The following is a 5182-nucleotide window of genomic DNA, read 5'->3' on the forward strand; positions in this document are numbered from 1 at the left end:
AAGACAACATGATCAAAAGGAAGTAGGTTGGCGACCCTTTGTATCATTTTCGCCTAGAGTTTGAGAATATTCATCATTTTGTTTTTCATTGTTCAACCGCCAAGTATGCATGGACTGTGATATGTAGATGCATTGGTCCTAATTCTAGGCATACATGTTTCTCAAAATGTTTTTTGGTGGATTCTCAGTTATTTGCCCAAAAATGGGCACCTACTGATGGTAGGTTTAGGTGCTCTATGCTGGGCAATCTGTAAACTTCTTAGTCGGGCCTGTTTTGAGAAGAAACTTGTTGCTCCTCCGTTGAGTTTGTTTGTTATGCTTGTTCTTTCTTGCACTACTGGGCAAGCAAAATGAAGGTGAACGAGCTGGACTGAAACATGGAGTGGTGGTTGTATAGAAAGTGGAGGAGCTCCATAATGATGGTCATGCAGAGAGAGGAAGGGATGTCGAAATGTTGGAAGCGAGAGATGTTGAGGATGATGAAATTGGTAATAGTTGATGATGTGATGAAGGAACATGAGTTTGAAACTAGATCCCTATAGTTTGCTAATATTGCAAAGAAGGTCACCCCCTACATGGATGATGGATTTGAGGATGTTTATCTCCCCCATGTAATATATATTGTGATGGGTTGTCATGTAGTTTCTTACTTCTATTTGTTGCGGCGCATGCAACAACGGTTGGCGACACTTTTGGTTTAAGCCTTTTGTTGATTTTTTTTGTCTTTGCACCTGGATGCTTTTTTGCTTGTTTGGTTCTGCTATCTTTTGATAATGGAACCCGATCCATAAAGACACACATTCACTTATATATTATGCATTGTGCTACTGATATATCATATAAAATGGCCCGCTGAAATCGCTAATCAAGACACTTGTGCCAAAGGCAATAAGAATACAATAGAAATGAGGGGTATTTATTGGGGCACTTCCTCGTCCTGTACAAGGTGTGCCATACTCGAAGGCTTTAGTCAGACGGAGGCGCCTCTACCAACTTAGGTGCGTGGATCTGGGGTGCGTGTCCTTCTACACCGGTATAGTCCACCGAGATCAATGATTCAAACGCACGGCCTGGAAAGAAAACTGAAGTGTTAACCCAGAACATCGGTGGTACTTAACAACATCCAAGAACCTAAATGAATCTACTCCCATATTCTTACTTTGTGCCAGAGAAGGGAGCTCAGTCGAACTTGGACTGGGAGCCAGGTCCCTATGGTTCACTGCGACATGATTATAGAATAAGTTTAAGTGCCGACGTGAGGTTAGTAAAAATATATGATGAAACAATTGTTATTCATACAAAGAAATGGTACGTAGAAAACAAAATACCTGATTGAAAGCTTCCGTGGCGTATACCAAATGCAGGTAAGGAACATAGAGAGACCACAAGGAAAATGAAAACAAGGTGGCAAAATCGGCTCTTCATTTTTCTTCTTGAAGCACCGTGAATGTGTGTGTGTGTGTGTGTGTGTGTGTTTCTTTGGGTTCCGCTTGGAGTGTCCAAGCTATCTAGATATGTGTGATGATGCACAATGATACAATATAAGCAGTATATATACACGCGGCAGGCATGCATATTGTTTGAAGTATCGTAGGGTGAAATCCTCCAGGATTTGGTTCTAATAAAAAGAAATCTTTCAGGATTTATTTTTGCAAGGTTAATGATTCTTTGTTGTTATGTTTATTTTCTAGGATTCCTAACTCGACCCACTGTATTAAAGCAAACAAGGAGCAAGATTTGGTTTTTCAAATGTGTAGTCCATCCCACTACCATCAATACAAGATATGTTGGAACGATATGAAGACCAACGAATTCGCGTAAAGATTTGTTGTTTCCCAAATCTCTCATACTTAATTGTGCATGGCTCGTTGTAATGAGGTATAATGGTAAGATATTTAGGCTCATTTATGGAGGATAATGTTTATTAACAACATAGATAGTGTTTGGTCATGGAAGACGCTAATTTGCAACTTAAGCGTTGTATACTACCCAATCGATAGAAAACCGCGATGCCTACATCTCGCTTACTGCGAGATGTACCCTTATCTCACCTCTAGCGCTCCGCTAACTAGCCAGCCCAATACTGTAGCATCCTGGACTGGTTGTGGGAAGCTTATATGGACCGGTTCACACGGTTTTAGAAGCTTAAGTGAGTCTAACTTTTGTATATTTTTCAATCAAATTTCTTTTTGTTTCTTTTTTGTTCTTTTATTTTTTTCCTTACATTTTTAAATACATGTTGTGTTTTTTACATGTTGTACATTTTTCGTACACAAACTAAACACTTTTTAGTTACACATCGAACGTTTGTCAGATACACGTTAATGTTTTCTTCAATTGAATACATGTTGAGCATTTTGTCAAATATGCATTATAATTTTTTATATGCTTTTTCGTATATTCGCTGAACATTTTCCAAAATTTACCTTGAACATTTTTTTGAACACACGTTAAAACTTTTTGGTAAATGCACGAATTTTTTTAAAATGTGCAATTACTTTAAATGTTCAACATTTCCCAAATTCTTTTGAACAAAATTAATACACTTGACATTTTCTTTATACACATTTCAAATATATATTTTCAAAGTGCCAGATTTTTAAAAATGTGATGAATATTTTTTTTGAATGATATGATTCTTTCTATAAATTATGTGTCAGTTTTTTTACATTACATGAACATTTTAATGCGCATGAATTTTTTGAAAAATAATTAAGGTAATTTCTAAAATATATATTTAGAATATTGAAAAATAAATGAAAAAATATAAAATATGAACGAAAACAAAGGAACGAAATTGTTTTTTGTGGCAAAGGAACGAAAGAATTTAAATTTTTTTGTGGGAAGGAACGAAAGAAATGAATGAAGCAAACTAACCACTCCAGAGTATGCTGCTAGGTTTGTAATGGGCTGGCTTATTAACTTCCACCCATTTCCGGTTTGTGGATACTTTCGGACGATTTTTTTTCTTGCATTGTTACTCGTTCCTTATATGTTTCTCTTACATTCGAGTCATACACATGAGACTACAAAACCCAAATGTGGCGACCTGGGGGAAGTGAAAGAGTGTGTTTCCCCTAAAATAATATGTTTCTATTTTATTTTATTTAAATTTATTTTTCGAAATTAATCAAATTTTTTAAATTCATGCTTTTTTTGAACTTTAGAAATTTTCAAATTTACAATATTGAAGTTTATAAAAAAATCTTGATTTTTATACAATCTCCGAACTCTTTTTAATAATCATGAAGGTTTTTCAAATGTGTAAACACCTTTAAATTTTGTTAAAAAAATGAATTCGTGATTTTTCGAAATTTCGTGAATATTTATGAAAATCCCTGAACATTTTTTAAATGTCAGCGAACATTTTGGATTTCACCAATTTATTGAAAAGTAAAAAAGGTCCACTTTTTTCCCTGAGTCAGCAGTACCCGAATGAGTGAAAAAAAGTACACACGGGAACGAGACGAGTATATGAAAAAAGTGAATAAGAGGAGCGAGGGGAGCGAGCGGCAGATATCATGGGCCGGTTGATTACTCAAAATAATGCTAAGAAGGAGGTATGAGTTTCATACAAAAGCAATACTATCTGGCGCAATTAATGTCTCAAAAAATAAACTGTCGCTGTTAGCACGAAATGAGAGCACTCTTTGTTCTGTACATGACCATCTTATAGTTAGTATTCTGGTGAGTCATAATGAGCCCAACATTGCTGCTCTTGTTGACCCAACTGAGCGTGCTTGGAAATCGAATCTATAATACCTAAATAGTTCATCCCCACTAGTAACATATTTCTCTTAGCATGCAAGCTGTCCACATCAGCAGTCCAACCACATTAGCATTTCCTCTAGCTTATAGGTGGACCACCATCAGTTGACTAGCATGCACAACTGAACAATCTTTTTCAATGGTACGTGTGGCATGCAGTAGGCTTTTTCATTGGTGCAAGCCCGTGTAGGCCTCGGCTCAGCCCATGTAACTGCAGTATGTCTCCAAAAAAAACTGCAGCAGGTTGATCGATCAGGATTCATCTACCTTGCTACAAGTCCGCTCGCCGCTGCTTTCTCTTCCGCTCATCGCACGACCGGCAGTCCCTCCACTCACGACCATGAATATGAAACGACAGCCACAAATGCGCATGAAATGGCGTGATTAACCCCCCCTCATTATCTTGCCCTCGGTGCTAGATTGAACCGAGCGGCTCTTCTCCACGACAACTCCTCATCTTCTCCATGGTATTTGCTCTTCAACCCACTGAATCACCTCTCTCTCTCTCTCTCTCTCTCTCTCTCTCTCTCTCTCTCTCTCTTTACCTTCTGCACCAAATATTACTCATATCTCCCATTGCAAGAGTAACCGATGCATCTGCTCCCCGACTAATTGTGGGTGGATTCCTATATACGGGTCCCTGGCCTGTCTCGCCTCCCAGAGTTCAAAGTGCCTAGAAGGACTAGATCAAATGGATGAAGGTGAGTAATTTCTGATACTTTTGCTGTAGTAGGGGGGAGATTGACGCATGGGTGTTTGTTTGTGACCCACAAAAAAACATAAGAATTTGCATTTTGCTAGCAGATCTGTCTTGCCTGATCCTTGGGGGAGATATTCGATTTGATAAAGATGCCATAATCGAAGGTAGACAAGCATAATAATGCAAAGGGGTCAAATAGCGAGGCCAATTGAACAGGTATATGGAATTGCTTAATTTGCCGCTTCTTTTATATAGAATTTGTTTTTTGCGGGGATTGTTCCATCTAGAAGGAGTTGAACAAAGTTTATGATCCATATTTATCTTACAGATTCTCAGCTTTCTATCCAGATTCGCAAGAATATTTTTTTTGTTTCTCTTCTTGCTAGGTATGATATAGGTTGTCTTAATAATCAAGGCTACAAGTCTCACATATAGTAAGCATTGCACTGTAGTTCTCTAATCTCTGTCTTTACAATAGGCATTGCAGTGCAGTTGTCTGTCTTTACAATATGCATTGCACTGCAGTTGTCTAATCAAATTGCTTAATTTGCTGCTTCTTTTATATAGAATTTTTTTTGCGGGGATTGTTCTGTCTACAAGGAGTTAAACAAAGTTTATGATCCATATTTATCTTACAGATTCTCAGCTTTCTATCAAGATTCGCAGGAATAATTTTTTGTTTCTCTTCTTGCTAGGTATGATATAGGTTGTCTT

At 37.5% G+C, this 5182-nt stretch overlaps 1 long non-coding RNA gene across 1 annotated transcript; it reads right to left on the reverse strand.

The window, feature by feature from the left end:
* Positions 1 to 805: 805 nt before the first annotated feature.
* LOC119308359 lies at positions 806 to 1517 on the reverse strand. Its single transcript, XR_005150066.1, has 3 exons — positions 1329 to 1517; positions 1160 to 1219; positions 806 to 1070 (listed from the first exon to the last, which is right to left on the reverse strand). It is a non-coding gene; the product is annotated as an uncharacterized LOC119308359 (long non-coding RNA).
* Positions 1518 to 5182: the final 3665 nt, after the last annotated feature.

Source organism: Triticum dicoccoides, chromosome 1B (assembly GCF_002162155.2).
Source record: "Triticum dicoccoides isolate Atlit2015 ecotype Zavitan chromosome 1B, WEW_v2.0, whole genome shotgun sequence".
In the NCBI taxonomy this organism is placed as follows: Eukaryota; Viridiplantae; Streptophyta; class Magnoliopsida; order Poales; family Poaceae; genus Triticum; species Triticum dicoccoides.